This window comes from Schistocerca americana, chromosome 3, assembly GCF_021461395.2.
Source record: "Schistocerca americana isolate TAMUIC-IGC-003095 chromosome 3, iqSchAmer2.1, whole genome shotgun sequence".
Classification (NCBI taxonomy): domain Eukaryota; kingdom Metazoa; phylum Arthropoda; class Insecta; order Orthoptera; family Acrididae; genus Schistocerca; species Schistocerca americana.
Window position 1 is genome coordinate 596,337,601 of NC_060121.1, and position 14,017 is coordinate 596,351,617.

Here is a 14,017-nt window from a genome sequence, read left to right on the forward strand (position 1 = left end):
AGCATTCATTTCTTTCTAAGAAGCGCAATTCAGTTCATTCGAGTGTGGCAAAAGCAGTGGTGCAGCGTTTCTTTTCTTAAGATCTCGCAGCTGCTTGCAAGTATGGCCATCGTTTAAGACGACACAAAACTAGCGTCAGCGGTGCGTCAGTGGGAAGTCGGTGAAGTCGCCATTGGAGCCATAAGCCAGGAATAACGACACGCGAATCACTCGCACACCATGCAGCATGCACCACAACGCTCGGCTGAGGGACCGGATAGCCCAGTCGGTAGAGCGCTGAACCTTCAACCAAAGGGTCCCGGGTTCAAGCCCCCGTCCAGGCGAAAATTAATACACTGTCGTAACGGCCAAATGTGCTGGCAACGAAAGCGCTACAGAAACGAGTGAGGCCATATCGTGTTCTGCCATCGGATTGCTTGCAAAGCAGCAGTTGCACTTGTCGAGAGCACGCCTCTGCGACCGGCAGTCGTGGCCGAGTGGTTAAGGCGTCTGACTAGAAATCAGATTCCCTCTGGGAGCGTAGGTTCGAGTCCTACCGACTGCGTTTCTTTTTTGTGTCAAGAGGTGGAGAACATCTCCAACGGAACCGTGAAATGAGCGAATACGTGGGAAACACTGCATTCGAGACGCTTGTAAATTTTACAATTGTCCAGTGAGTGTCGACAAAACACGTAGCTCCTCTGCTGTAATATATGAGACGTACAAACTGCTGCAATTTGACTTTACATCGTGTGTCAGCTTCCTTCGATAGCCTGTTACGAGCCTAGCGTGATGAGTTTATAGACAGCAGTCAGACGACGTTTAAATAATAACAGCTCCACGCAACGATTACCCAACAGTAAAGGACATGAGGCAATGTGTCAGTATGCGTAGTGGGAGGGGTGACCACGTGATGTGAGCCCGGATAGCTCAGTCGGTAGAGCATTAGGCTTTTAACCTAAGGGTCCAGGGTTCAAGTCCCTGTTCAGGCGGAAATTTTAGTACTTTGGTAGCCGCACGTGTAGTAGCGGAATAAGCACTACGGAAAAGAATGCATCTACGCCGTTTCCTGGCACTGCAGTGCTTTAAACGGTACCAGTTGCATGTGTCGGGAGGGTGTTGCGCTACTGGCAGTCGTGGCCGAGTGGTTAAGGCGTCTGACTCGAAATCAGATTCTCTGTGGGAGTGTAGGTTCGAATCCTACCGGCTGCGTGCGATTTTGCGTAAAAAAACGGGCAGAAATTTTCGCACACATGTGACATGCGTGGGTGAAAGCGGATCCAAACCTGTGACACCATTCTCAACAAGACGGAAATTTATTTTTTAAGAATACTGTTTCGCGACGGCCGCTGCCTGTTGTGGCTACCGGTTCACCTCGCAAGGACGCTAGTACTGCAGAAATCAGTCGCAGGCCCACGAACGCGCCACCGTCATTTTGTCGCGTCGTCGCCGTCTTTGTGAGTACACAGGTGTGCTTGAAAGTGTTGGACACAGCGAGCATTCATTTCTTTCTAAGAAGCGCAATTCAGTTCATTCGAGTGTGGCAAAAGCAGTGGTGCAGCGTTTCTTTTCTTAAGATCTCGCAGCTGCTTGCAAGTATGGCCATCGTTTAAGACGACACAAAACTAGCGTCAGCGGTGCGTCAGTGGGAAGTCGGTGAAGTCGCCATTGGAGCCATAAGCCAGGAATAACGACACGCGAATCACTCGCACACCATGCAGCATGCACCACAACGCTCGGCTGAGGGACCGGATAGCCCAGTCGGTAGAGCGCTGAACCTTCAACCAAAGGGTCCCGGGTTCAAGCCCCCGTCCAGGCGAAAATTAATACACTGTCGTAACGGCCAAATGTGCTGGCAACGAAAGCGCTACAGAAACGAGTGAGGCCATATCGTGTTCTGCCATCGGATTGCTTGCAAAGCAGCAGTTGCACTTGTCGAGACCACGCCTCTGCGACCGGCAGTCGTGGCCGAGTGGTTAAGGCGTCTGACTAGAAATCAGATTCCCTCTGGGAGCGTAGGTTCGAGTCCTACCGACTGCGTTTCTTTTTTGTGTCAAGAGGTGGAGAACATCTCCAACGGAACCGTGAAATGAGCGAATACGTGGGAAACACTGCATTCGAGACGCTTGTAAATTTTACAATTGTCCAGTGAGTGTCGACAAAACACGTAGCTCCTCTGCTGTAATATATGAGACGTACAAACTGCTGCAATTTGACTTTACATCGTGTGTCAGCTTCCTTCGATAGCCTGTTACGAGCCTAGCGTGATGAGTTTATAGACAGCAGTCAGACGACGTTTAAATAATAACAGCTCCACGCAACGATTACCCAACAGTAAAGGACATGAGGCAATGTGTCAGTATGCGTAGTGGGAGGGGTGACCACGTGATGTGAGCCCGGATAGCTCAGTCGGTAGAGCATTAGGCTTTTAACCTAAGGGTCCAGGGTTCAAGTCCCTGTTCGGGCGGAAATTTTAATACTTTGGTAGCCGCACGTGTAGTAGCGGAATAAGCACTACGGAAAAGAATGCATCTACGCCGTTTCCTGGCACTGCAGTGCTTTAAACGGTACCAGTTGCATGTGTCGGGAGGGTGTTGCGCTACTGGCAGTCGTGGCCGAGTGGTTAAGGCGTCTGACTCGAAATCAGATTCTCTGTGGGAGTGTAGGTTCGAATCCTACCGGCTGTGTGCGATTTTGCGTAAAAAAACGGGCAGAAATTTTCGCACACATGTGACATGCGTGGGTGAAAGCGGATCCAAACCTGTGACACCATTCTCAACAAGACGGAAATTTATTTTTTAAGAATACTGTTTCGCGACGGCCGCTGCCTGTTGTGGCTACCGGTTCACCTCGCAAGGACGCTAGTACTGCAGAAATCAGTCGCAGGCCCACGAACGCGCCCCCGTCATTTTGTCGCGTCGTCGCCGTCTTTGTGAGTACACAGGTGTGCTTGAAAGTGTTGGACACAGCGAGCATTCATTTCTTTCTAAGAAGCGCAATTCAGTTCATTCGAGTGTGGCAAAAGCAGTGGTGCAGCGTTTCTTTTCTTAAGATCTCGCAGCTGCTTGCAAGTATGGCCATCGTTTAAGACGACACAAAACTAGCGTCAGCGGTGCGTCAGTGGGAAGTCGGTGAAGTCGCCATTGGAGCCATAAGCCAGGAATAACGACACGCGAATCACTCGCACACCATGCAGCATGCACCACAACGCTCGGCTGAGGGACCGGATAGCCCAGTCGGTAGAGCGCTGAACCTTCAACCAAAGGGTCCCGGGTTCAAGCCCCCGTCCAGGCGAAAATTAATACACTGTCGTAACGGCCAAATGTGCTGGCAACGAAAGCGCTACAGAAACGAGTGAGGCCATATCGTGTTCTGCCATCGGATTGCTTGCAAAGCAGCAGTTGCACTTGTCGAGACCACGCCTCTCCGACCGGCAGTCGTGGCCGAGTGGTTAAGGCGTCTGACTAGAAATCAGATTCCCTCTGGGAGCGTAGGTTCGAGTCCTACCGACTGCGTTTCTTTTTTGTGTCAAGAGGTGGAGAACATCTCCAACGGAACCGTGAAATGAGCGAATACGTGGGAAACACTGCATTCGAGACGCTTGTAAATTTTACAATTGTCCAGTGAGTGTCGACAAAACACGTAGCTCCTCTGCTGTAATATATGAGACGTACAAACTGCTGCAATTTGACTTTACATCGTGTGTCAGCTTCCTTCGATAGCCTGTTACGAGCCTAGCGTGATGAGTTTATAGACAGCAGTCAGACGACGTTTAAATAATAACAGCTCCACGCAACGATTACCCAACAGTAAAGGACATGAGGCAATGTGTCAGTATGCGTAGTGGGAGGGGTGACCACGTGATGTGAGCCCGGATAGCTCAGTCGGTAGAGCATTAGGCTTTTAACCTAAGGGTCCAGGGTTCAAGTCCCTGTTCGGGCGGAAATTTTAATACTTTGGTAGCCGCACGTGTAGTAGCGGAATAAGCACTACGGAAAAGAATGCATCTACGCCGTTTCCTGGCACTGCAGTGCTTTAAACGGTACCAGTTGCATGTGTCGGGAGGGTGTTGCGCTACTGGCAGTCGTGGCCGAGTGGTTAAGGCGTCTGACTCGAAATCAGATTCTCTGTGGGAGTGTAGGTTCGAATCCTACCGGCTGCGTGCGATTTTGCGTAAAAAAACGGGCAGAAATTTTCGCACACATGTGACATGCGTGGGTGAAAGCGGATCCAAACCTGTGACACCATTCTCAACAAGACGGAAATTTATTTTTTAAGAATACTGTTTCGCGACGGCCGCTGCCTGTTGTGGCTACCGGTTCACCTCGCAAGGACGCTAGTACTGCAGAAATCAGTCGCAGGCCCACGAACGCGCCACCGTCATTTTGTCGCGTCGTCGCCGTCTTTGTGAGTACACAGGTGTGCTTGAAAGTGTTGGACACAGCGAGCATTCATTTCTTTCTAAGAAGCGCAATTCAGTTCATTCGAGTGTGGCAAAAGCAGTGGTGCAGCGTTTCTTTTCTTAAGATCTCGCAGCTGCTTGCAAGTATGGCCATCGTTTAAGACGACACAAAACTAGCGTCAGCGGTGCGTCAGTGGGAAGTCGGTGAAGTCGCCATTGGAGCCATAAGCCAGGAATAACGACACGCGAATCACTCGCACACCATGCAGCATGCACCACAACGCTCGGCTGAGGGACCGGATAGCCCAGTCGGTAGAGCGCTGAACCTTCAACCAAAGGGTCCCGGGTTCAAGCCCCCGTCCAGGCGAAAATTAATACACTGTCGTAACGGCCAAATGTGCTGGCAACGAAAGCGCTACAGAAACGAGTGAGGCCATATCGTGTTCTGCCATCGGATTGCTTGCAAAGCAGCAGTTGCACTTGTCGAGACCACGCCTCTCCGACCGGCAGTCGTGGCCGAGTGGTTAAGGCGTCTGACTAGAAATCAGATTCCCTCTGGGAGCGTAGGTTCGAGTCCTACCGACTGCGTTTCTTTTTTGTGTCAAGAGGTGGAGAACATCTCCAACGGAACCGTGAAATGAGCGAATACGTGGGAAACACTGCATTCGAGACGCTTGTAAATTTTACAATTGTCCAGTGAGTGTCGACAAAACACGTAGCTCCTCTGCTGTAATATATGAGACGTACAAACTGCTGCAATTTGACTTTACATCGTGTGTCAGCTTCCTTCGATAGCCTGTTACGAGCCTAGCGTGATGAGTTTATAGACAGCAGTCAGACGACGTTTAAATAATAACAGCTCCACGCAACGATTACCCAACAGTAAAGGACATGAGGCAATGTGTCAGTATGCGTAGTGGGAGGGGTGACCACGTGATGTGAGCCCGGATAGCTCAGTCGGTAGAGCATTAGGCTTTTAACCTAAGGGTCCAGGGTTCAAGTCCCTGTTCGGGCGGAAATTTTAATACTTTGGTAGCCGCACGTGTAGTAGCGGAATAAGCACTACGGAAAAGAATGCATCTACGCCGTTTCCTGGCACTGCAGTGCTTTAAACGGTACCAGTTGCATGTGTCGGGAGGGTGTTGCGCTACTGGCAGTCGTGGCCGAGTGGTTAAGGCGTCTGACTCGAAATCAGATTCTCTGTGGGAGTGTAGGTTCGAATCCTACCGGCTGCGTGCGATTTTGCGTAAAAAAACGGGCAGAAATTTTCGCACACATGTGACATGCGTGGGTGAAAGCGGATCCAAACCTGTGACACCATTCTCAACAAGACGGAAATTTATTTTTTAAGAATACTGTTTCGCGACGGCCGCTGCCTGTTGTGGCTACCGGTTCACCTCGCAAGGACGCTAGTACTGCAGAAATCAGTCGCAGGCCCACGAACGCGCCACCGTCATTTTGTCGCGTCGTCGCCGTCTTTGTGAGTACACAGGTGTGCTTGAAAGTGTTGGACACAGCGAGCATTCATTTCTTTCTAAGAAGCGCAATTCAGTTCATTCGAGTGTGGCAAAAGCAGTGGTGCAGCGTTTCTTTTCTTAAGATCTCGCAGCTGCTTGCAAGTATGGCCATCGTTTAAGACGACACAAAACTAGCGTCAGCGGTGCGTCAGTGGGAAGTCGGTGAAGTCGCCATTGGAGCCATAAGCCAGGAATAACGACACGCGAATCACTCGCACACCATGCAGCATGCACCACAACGCTCGGCTGAGGGACCGGATAGCCCAGTCGGTAGAGCGCTGAACCTTCAACCAAAGGGTCCCGGGTTCAAGCCCCCGTCCAGGCGAAAATTAATACACTGTCGTAACGGCCAAATGTGCTGGCAACGAAAGCGCTACAGAAACGAGTGAGGCCATATCGTGTTCTGCCATCGGATTGCTTGCAAAGCAGCAGTTGCACTTGTCGAGACCACGCCTCTGCGACCGGCAGTCGTGGCCGAGTGGTTAAGGCGTCTGACTAGAAATCAGATTCCCTCTGGGAGCGTAGGTTCGAGTCCTACCGACTGCGTTTCTTTTTTGTGTCAAGAGGTGGAGAACATCTCCAACGGAACCGTGAAATGAGCGAATACGTGGGAAACACTGCATTCGAGACGCTTGTAAATTTTACAATTGTCCAGTGAGTGTCGACAAAACACGTAGCTCCTCTGCTGTAATATATGAGACGTACAAACTGCTGCAATTTGACTTTACATCGTGTGTCAGCTTCCTTCGATAGCCTGTTACGAGCCTAGCGTGATGAGTTTATAGACAGCAGTCAGACGACGTTTAAATAATAACAGCTCCACGCAACGATTACCCAACAGTAAAGGACATGAGGCAATGTGTCAGTATGCGTAGTGGGAGGGGTGACCACGTGATGTGAGCCCGGATAGCTCAGTCGGTAGAGCATTAGGCTTTTAACCTAAGGGTCCAGGGTTCAAGTCCCTGTTCGGGCGGAAATTTTAATACTTTGGTAGCCGCACGTGTAGTAGCGGAATAAGCACTACGGAAAAGAATGCATCTACGCCGTTTCCTGGCACTGCAGTGCTTTAAACGGTACCAGTTGCATGTGTCGGGAGGGTGTTGCGCTACTGGCAGTCGTGGCCGAGTGGTTAAGGCGTCTGACTCGAAATCAGATTCTCTGTGGGAGTGTAGGTTCGAATCCTACCGGCTGTGTGCGATTTTGCGTAAAAAAACGGGCAGAAATTTTCGCACACATGTGACATGCGTGGGTGAAAGCGGATCCAAACCTGTGACACCATTCTCAACAAGACGGAAATTTATTTTTTAAGAATACTGTTTCGCGACGGCCGCTGCCTGTTGTGGCTACCGGTTCACCTCGCAAGGACGCTAGTACTGCAGAAATCAGTCGCAGGCCCACGAACGCGCCACCGTCATTTTGTCGCGTCGTCGCCGTCTTTGTGAGTACACAGGTGTGCTTGAAAGTGTTGGACACAGCGAGCATTCATTTCTTTCTAAGAAGCGCAATTCAGTTCATTCGAGTGTGGCAAAAGCAGTGGTGCAGCGTTTCTTTTCTTAAGATCTCGCAGCTGCTTGCAAGTATGGCCATCGTTTAAGACGACACAAAACTAGCGTCAGCGGTGCGTCAGTGGGAAGTCGGTGAAGTCGCCATTGGAGCCATAAGCCAGGAATAACGACACGCGAATCACTCGCACACCATGCAGCATGCACCACAACGCTCGGCTGAGGGACCGGATAGCCCAGTCGGTAGAGCGCTGAACCTTCAACCAAAGGGTCCCGGGTTCAAGCCCCCGTCCAGGCGAAAATTAATACACTGTCGTAACGGCCAAATGTGCTGGCAACGAAAGCGCTACAGAAACGAGTGAGGCCATATCGTGTTCTGCCATCGGATTGCTTGCAAAGCAGCAGTTGCACTTGTCGAGACCACGCCTCTCCGACCGGCAGTCGTGGCCGAGTGGTTAAGGCGTCTGACTAGAAATCAGATTCCCTCTGGGAGCGTAGGTTCGAGTCCTACCGACTGCGTTTCTTTTTTGTGTCAAGAGGTGGAGAACATCTCCAACGGAACCGTGAAATGAGCGAATACGTGGGAAACACTGCATTCGAGACGCTTGTAAATTTTACAATTGTCCAGTGAGTGTCGACAAAACACGTAGCTCCTCTGCTGTAATATATGAGACGTACAAACTGCTGCAATTTGACTTTACATCGTGTGTCAGCTTCCTTCGATAGCCTGTTACGAGCCTAGCGTGATGAGTTTATAGACAGCAGTCAGACGACGTTTAAATAATAACAGCTCCACGCAACGATTACCCAACAGTAAAGGACATGAGGCAATGTGTCAGTATGCGTAGTGGGAGGGGTGACCACGTGATGTGAGCCCGGATAGCTCAGTCGGTAGAGCATTAGGCTTTTAACCTAAGGGTCCAGGGTTCAAGTCCCTGTTCGGGCGGAAATTTTAATACTTTGGTAGCCGCACGTGTAGTAGCGGAATAAGCACTACGGAAAAGAATGCATCTACGCCGTTTCCTGGCACTGCAGTGCTTTAAACGGTACCAGTTGCATGTGTCGGGAGGGTGTTGCGCTACTGGCAGTCGTGGCCGAGTGGTTAAGGCGTCTGACTCGAAATCAGATTCTCTGTGGGAGTGTAGGTTCGAATCCTACCGGCTGCGTGCGATTTTGCGTAAAAAAACGGGCAGAAATTTTCGCACACATGTGACATGCGTGGGTGAAAGCGGATCCAAACCTGTGACACCATTCTCAACAAGACGGAAATTTATTTTTTAAGAATACTGTTTCGCGACGGCCGCTGCCTGTTGTGGCTACCGGTTCACCTCGCAAGGACGCTAGTACTGCAGAAATCAGTCGCAGGCCCACGAACGCGCCACCGTCATTTTGTCGCGTCGTCGCCGTCTTTGTGAGTACACAGGTGTGCTTGAAAGTGTTGGACACAGCGAGCATTCATTTCTTTCTAAGAAGCGCAATTCAGTTCATTCGAGTGTGGCAAAAGCAGTGGTGCAGCGTTTCTTTTCTTAAGATCTCGCAGCTGCTTGCAAGTATGGCCATCGTTTAAGACGACACAAAACTAGCGTCAGCGGTGCGTCAGTGGGAAGTCGGTGAAGTCGCCATTGGAGCCATAAGCCAGGAATAACGACACGCGAATCACTCGCACACCATGCAGCATGCACCACAACGCTCGGCTGAGGGACCGGATAGCCCAGTCGGTAGAGCGCTGAACCTTCAACCAAAGGGTCCCGGGTTCAAGCCCCCGTCCAGGCGAAAATTAATACACTGTCGTAACGGCCAAATGTGCTGGCAACGAAAGCGCTACAGAAACGAGTGAGGCCATATCGTGTTCTGCCATCGGATTGCTTGCAAAGCAGCAGTTGCACTTGTCGAGACCACGCCTCTCCGACCGGCAGTCGTGGCCGAGTGGTTAAGGCGTCTGACTAGAAATCAGATTCCCTCTGGGAGCGTAGGTTCGAGTCCTACCGACTGCGTTTCTTTTTTGTGTCAAGAGGTGGAGAACATCTCCAACGGAACCGTGAAATGAGCGAATACGTGGGAAACACTGCATTCGAGACGCTTGTAAATTTTACAATTGTCCAGTGAGTGTCGACAAAACACGTAGCTCCTCTGCTGTAATATATGAGACGTACAAACTGCTGCAATTTGACTTTACATCGTGTGTCAGCTTCCTTCGATAGCCTGTTACGAGCCTAGCGTGATGAGTTTATAGACAGCAGTCAGACGACGTTTAAATAATAACAGCTCCACGCAACGATTACCCAACAGTAAAGGACATGAGGCAATGTGTCAGTATGCGTAGTGGGAGGGGTGACCACGTGATGTGAGCCCGGATAGCTCAGTCGGTAGAGCATTAGGCTTTTAACCTAAGGGTCCAGGGTTCAAGTCCCTGTTCGGGCGGAAATTTTAATACTTTGGTAGCCGCACGTGTAGTAGCGGAATAAGCACTACGGAAAAGAATGCATCTACGCCGTTTCCTGGCACTGCAGTGCTTTAAACGGTACCAGTTGCATGTGTCGGGAGGGTGTTGCGCTACTGGCAGTCGTGGCCGAGTGGTTAAGGCGTCTGACTCGAAATCAGATTCTCTGTGGGAGTGTAGGTTCGAATCCTACCGGCTGCGTGCGATTTTGCGTAAAAAAACGGGCAGAAATTTTCGCACACATGTGACATGCGTGGGTGAAAGCGGATCCAAACCTGTGACACCATTCTCAACAAGACGGAAATTTATTTTTTAAGAATACTGTTTCGCGACGGCCGCTGCCTGTTGTGGCTACCGGTTCACCTCGCAAGGACGCTAGTACTGCAGAAATCAGTCGCAGGCCCACGAACGCGCCACCGTCATTTTGTCGCGTCGTCGCCGTCTTTGTGAGTACACAGGTGTGCTTGAAAGTGTTGGACACAGCGAGCATTCATTTCTTTCTAAGAAGCGCAATTCAGTTCATTCGAGTGTGGCAAAAGCAGTGGTGCAGCGTTTCTTTTCTTAAGATCTCGCAGCTGCTTGCAAGTATGGCCATCGTTTAAGACGACACAAAACTAGCGTCAGCGGTGCGTCAGTGGGAAGTCGGTGAAGTCGCCATTGGAGCCATAAGCCAGGAATAACGACACGCGAATCACTCGCACACCATGCAGCATGCACCACAACGCTCGGCTGAGGGACCGGATAGCCCAGTCGGTAGAGCGCTGAACCTTCAACCAAAGGGTCCCGGGTTCAAGCCCCCGTCCAGGCGAAAATTAATACACTGTCGTAACGGCCAAATGTGCTGGCAACGAAAGCGCTACAGAAACGAGTGAGGCCATATCGTGTTCTGCCATCGGATTGCTTGCAAAGCAGCAGTTGCACTTGTCGAGACCACGCCTCTGCGACCGGCAGTCGTGGCCGAGTGGTTAAGGCGTCTGACTAGAAATCAGATTCCCTCTGGGAGCGTAGGTTCGAGTCCTACCGACTGCGTTTCTTTTTTGTGTCAAGAGGTGGAGAACATCTCCAACGGAACCGTGAAATGAGCGAATACGTGGGAAACACTGCATTCGAGACGCTTGTAAATTTTACAATTGTCCAGTGAGTGTCGACAAAACACGTAGCTCCTCTGCTGTAATATATGAGACGTACAAACTGCTGCAATTTGACTTTACATCGTGTGTCAGCTTCCTTCGATAGCCTGTTACGAGCCTAGCGTGATGAGTTTATAGACAGCAGTCAGACGACGTTTAAATAATAACAGCTCCACGCAACGATTACCCAACAGTAAAGGACATGAGGCAATGTGTCAGTATGCGTAGTGGGAGGGGTGACCACGTGATGTGAGCCCGGATAGCTCAGTCGGTAGAGCATTAGGCTTTTAACCTAAGGGTCCAGGGTTCAAGTCCCTGTTCGGGCGGAAATTTTAATACTTTGGTAGCCGCACGTGTAGTAGCGGAATAAGCACTACGGAAAAGAATGCATCTACGCCGTTTCCTGGCACTGCAGTGCTTTAAACGGTACCAGTTGCATGTGTCGGGAGGGTGTTGCGCTACTGGCAGTCGTGGCCGAGTGATTAAGGCGTCTGACTCGAAATCAGATTCTCTGTGGGAGTGTAGGTTCGAATCCTACCGGCTGCGTGCGATTTTGCGTAAAAAAACGGGCAGAAATTTTCGCACACATGTGACATGCGTGGGTGAAAGCGGATCCAAACCTGTGACACCATTCTCAACAAGACGGAAATTTATTTTTTAAGAATACTGTTTCGCGACGGCCGCTGCCTGTTGTGGCTACCGGTTCACCTCGCAAGGACGCTAGTACTGCAGAAATCAGTCGCAGGCCCACGAACGCGCCACCGTCATTTTGTCGCGTCGTCGCCGTCTTTGTGAGTACACAGGTGTGCTTGAAAGTGTTGGACACAGCGAGCATTCATTTCTTTCTAAGAAGCGCAATTCAGTTCATTCGAGTGTGGCAAAAGCAGTGGTGCAGCGTTTCTTTTCTTAAGATCTCGCAGCTGCTTGCAAGTATGGCCATCGTTTAAGACGACACAAAACTAGCGTCAGCGGTGCGTCAGTGGGAAGTCGGTGAAGTCGCCATTGGAGCCATAAGCCAGGAATAACGACACGCGAATCACTCGCACACCATGCAGCATGCACCACAACGCTCGGCTGAGGGACCGGATAGCCCAGTCGGTAGAGCGCTGAACCTTCAACCAAAGGGTCCCGGGTTCAAGCCCCCGTCCAGGCGAAAATTAATACACTGTCGTAACGGCCAAATGTGCTGGCAACGAAAGCGCTACAGAAACGAGTGAGGCCATATCGTGTTCTGCCATCGGATTGCTTGCAAAGCAGCAGTTGCACTTGTCGAGACCACGCCTCTGCGACCGGCAGTCGTGGCCGAGTGGTTAAGGCGTCTGACTAGAAATCAGATTCCCTCTGGGAGCGTAGGTTCGAGTCCTACCGACTGCGTTTCTTTTTTGTGTCAAGAGGTGGAGAACATCTCCAACGGAACCGTGAAATGAGCGAATACGTGGGAAACACTGCATTCGAGACGCTTGTAAATTTTACAATTGTCCAGTGAGTGTCGACAAAACACGTAGCTCCTCTGCTGTAATATATGAGACGTACAAACTGCTGCAATTTGACTTTACATCGTGTGTCAGCTTCCTTCGATAGCCTGTTACGAGCCTAGCGTGATGAGTTTATAGACAGCAGTCAGACGACGTTTAAATAATAACAGCTCCACGCAACGATTACCCAACAGTAAAGGACATGAGGCAATGTGTCAGTATGCGTAGTGGGAGGGGTGACCACGTGATGTGAGCCCGGATAGCTCAGTCGGTAGAGCATTAGGCTTTTAACCTAAGGGTCCAGGGTTCAAGTCCCTGTTCGGGCGGAAATTTTAATACTTTGGTAGCCGCACGTGTAGTAGCGGAATAAGCACTACGGAAAAGAATGCATCTACGCCGTTTCCTGGCACTGCAGTGCTTTAAACGGTACCAGTTGCATGTGTCGGGAGGGTGTTGCGCTACTGGCAGTCGTGGCCGAGTGGTTAAGGCGTCTGACTCGAAATCAGATTCTCTGTGGGAGTGTAGGTTCGAATCCTACCGGCTGTGTGCGATTTTGCGTAAAAAAACGGGCAGAAATTTTCGCACACATGTGACATGCGTGGGTGAAAGCGGATCCAAACCTGTGACACCATTCTCAACAAGACGGAAATTTATTTTTTAAGAATACTGTTTCGCGACGGCCGCTGCCTGTTGTGGCTACCGGTTCACCTCGCAAGGACGCTAGTACTGCAGAAATCAGTCGCAGGCCCACGAACGCGCCACCGTCATTTTGTCGCGTCGTCGCCGTCTTTGTGAGTACACAGGTGTGCTTGAAAGTGTTGGACACAGCGAGCATTCATTTCTTTCTAAGAAGCGCAATTCAGTTCATTCGAGTGTGGCAAAAGCAGTGGTGCAGCGTTTCTTTTCTTAAGATCTCGCAGCTGCTTGCAAGTATGGCCATCGTTTAAGACGACACAAAACTAGCGTCAGCGGTGCGTCAGTGGGAAGTCGGTGAAGTCGCCATTGGAGCCATAAGCCAGGAATAACGACACGCGAATCACTCGCACACCATGCAGCATGCACCACAACGCTCGGCTGAGGGACCGGATAGCCCAGTCGGTAGAGCGCTGAACCTTCAACCAAAGGGTCCCGGGTTCAAGCCCCCGTCCAGGCGAAAATTAATACACTGTCGTAACGGCCAAATGTGCTGGCAACGAAAGCGCTACAGAAACGAGTGAGGCCATATCGTGTTCTGCCATCGGATTGCTTGCAAAGCAGCAGTTGCACTTGTCGAGACCACGCCTCTGCGACCGGCAGTCGTGGCCGAGTGGTTAAGGCGTCTGACTAGAAATCAGATTCCCTCTGGGAGCGTAGGTTCGAGTCCTACCGACTGCGTTTCTTTTTTGTGTCAAGAGGTGGAGAACATCTCCAACGGAACCGTGAAATGAGCGAATACGTGGGAAACACTGCATTCGAGACGCTTGTAAATTTTACAATTGTCCAGTGAGTGTCGACAAAACACGTAGCTCCTCTGCTGTAATATATGAGACGTACAAACTGCTGCAATTTGACTTTACATCGTGTGTCAGCTTC

General features: G+C 50.6%; 28 non-coding genes across 28 annotated transcripts; all 28 read left to right on the plus strand.

Moving 5' to 3' along the window:
• Positions 1-462: 462 nt before the first annotated feature.
• Trnas-aga lies at positions 463-544 on the plus strand. The gene has a single exon. It is a non-coding gene; the product is annotated as a tRNA-Ser (tRNA).
• Positions 545-898: 354 nt separating this feature from the next.
• On the plus strand, positions 899-971 carry Trnak-uuu. Its single transcript has one exon. It is a non-coding gene; the product is annotated as a tRNA-Lys (tRNA).
• Positions 972-1,109: 138 nt separating this feature from the next.
• Trnas-cga lies at positions 1,110-1,191 on the plus strand. The gene has a single exon. It is a non-coding gene; the product is annotated as a tRNA-Ser (tRNA).
• Positions 1,192-1,937: 746 nt separating this feature from the next.
• Positions 1,938-2,019, plus strand: Trnas-aga. The gene has a single exon. It is a non-coding gene; the product is annotated as a tRNA-Ser (tRNA).
• A 354-nt stretch (positions 2,020-2,373) lies between these two features.
• Trnak-uuu lies at positions 2,374-2,446 on the plus strand. Its single transcript has one exon. It is a non-coding gene; the product is annotated as a tRNA-Lys (tRNA).
• A 138-nt stretch (positions 2,447-2,584) lies between these two features.
• On the plus strand, positions 2,585-2,666 carry Trnas-cga. Its single transcript has one exon. It is a non-coding gene; the product is annotated as a tRNA-Ser (tRNA).
• A 746-nt stretch (positions 2,667-3,412) lies between these two features.
• On the plus strand, positions 3,413-3,494 carry Trnas-aga. The gene has a single exon. It is a non-coding gene; the product is annotated as a tRNA-Ser (tRNA).
• Positions 3,495-3,848: 354 nt separating this feature from the next.
• Positions 3,849-3,921, plus strand: Trnak-uuu. Its single transcript has one exon. It is a non-coding gene; the product is annotated as a tRNA-Lys (tRNA).
• Positions 3,922-4,059: 138 nt separating this feature from the next.
• Positions 4,060-4,141, plus strand: Trnas-cga. Its single transcript has one exon. It is a non-coding gene; the product is annotated as a tRNA-Ser (tRNA).
• A 746-nt stretch (positions 4,142-4,887) lies between these two features.
• Positions 4,888-4,969, plus strand: Trnas-aga. The gene has a single exon. It is a non-coding gene; the product is annotated as a tRNA-Ser (tRNA).
• A 354-nt stretch (positions 4,970-5,323) lies between these two features.
• Trnak-uuu lies at positions 5,324-5,396 on the plus strand. Its single transcript has one exon. It is a non-coding gene; the product is annotated as a tRNA-Lys (tRNA).
• Positions 5,397-5,534: 138 nt separating this feature from the next.
• Trnas-cga lies at positions 5,535-5,616 on the plus strand. The gene has a single exon. It is a non-coding gene; the product is annotated as a tRNA-Ser (tRNA).
• Positions 5,617-6,362: 746 nt separating this feature from the next.
• Positions 6,363-6,444, plus strand: Trnas-aga. Its single transcript has one exon. It is a non-coding gene; the product is annotated as a tRNA-Ser (tRNA).
• A 354-nt stretch (positions 6,445-6,798) lies between these two features.
• Positions 6,799-6,871, plus strand: Trnak-uuu. Its single transcript has one exon. It is a non-coding gene; the product is annotated as a tRNA-Lys (tRNA).
• A 138-nt stretch (positions 6,872-7,009) lies between these two features.
• Positions 7,010-7,091, plus strand: Trnas-cga. The gene has a single exon. It is a non-coding gene; the product is annotated as a tRNA-Ser (tRNA).
• A 746-nt stretch (positions 7,092-7,837) lies between these two features.
• Trnas-aga lies at positions 7,838-7,919 on the plus strand. The gene has a single exon. It is a non-coding gene; the product is annotated as a tRNA-Ser (tRNA).
• A 354-nt stretch (positions 7,920-8,273) lies between these two features.
• On the plus strand, positions 8,274-8,346 carry Trnak-uuu. Its single transcript has one exon. It is a non-coding gene; the product is annotated as a tRNA-Lys (tRNA).
• Positions 8,347-8,484: 138 nt separating this feature from the next.
• Positions 8,485-8,566, plus strand: Trnas-cga. The gene has a single exon. It is a non-coding gene; the product is annotated as a tRNA-Ser (tRNA).
• A 746-nt stretch (positions 8,567-9,312) lies between these two features.
• On the plus strand, positions 9,313-9,394 carry Trnas-aga. Its single transcript has one exon. It is a non-coding gene; the product is annotated as a tRNA-Ser (tRNA).
• A 354-nt stretch (positions 9,395-9,748) lies between these two features.
• On the plus strand, positions 9,749-9,821 carry Trnak-uuu. Its single transcript has one exon. It is a non-coding gene; the product is annotated as a tRNA-Lys (tRNA).
• Positions 9,822-9,959: 138 nt separating this feature from the next.
• Positions 9,960-10,041, plus strand: Trnas-cga. The gene has a single exon. It is a non-coding gene; the product is annotated as a tRNA-Ser (tRNA).
• Positions 10,042-10,787: 746 nt separating this feature from the next.
• On the plus strand, positions 10,788-10,869 carry Trnas-aga. Its single transcript has one exon. It is a non-coding gene; the product is annotated as a tRNA-Ser (tRNA).
• A 354-nt stretch (positions 10,870-11,223) lies between these two features.
• Trnak-uuu lies at positions 11,224-11,296 on the plus strand. Its single transcript has one exon. It is a non-coding gene; the product is annotated as a tRNA-Lys (tRNA).
• A 138-nt stretch (positions 11,297-11,434) lies between these two features.
• Trnas-cga lies at positions 11,435-11,516 on the plus strand. The gene has a single exon. It is a non-coding gene; the product is annotated as a tRNA-Ser (tRNA).
• Positions 11,517-12,262: 746 nt separating this feature from the next.
• Positions 12,263-12,344, plus strand: Trnas-aga. The gene has a single exon. It is a non-coding gene; the product is annotated as a tRNA-Ser (tRNA).
• A 354-nt stretch (positions 12,345-12,698) lies between these two features.
• On the plus strand, positions 12,699-12,771 carry Trnak-uuu. Its single transcript has one exon. It is a non-coding gene; the product is annotated as a tRNA-Lys (tRNA).
• A 138-nt stretch (positions 12,772-12,909) lies between these two features.
• Trnas-cga lies at positions 12,910-12,991 on the plus strand. The gene has a single exon. It is a non-coding gene; the product is annotated as a tRNA-Ser (tRNA).
• A 746-nt stretch (positions 12,992-13,737) lies between these two features.
• Trnas-aga lies at positions 13,738-13,819 on the plus strand. The gene has a single exon. It is a non-coding gene; the product is annotated as a tRNA-Ser (tRNA).
• Positions 13,820-14,017: the final 198 nt, after the last annotated feature.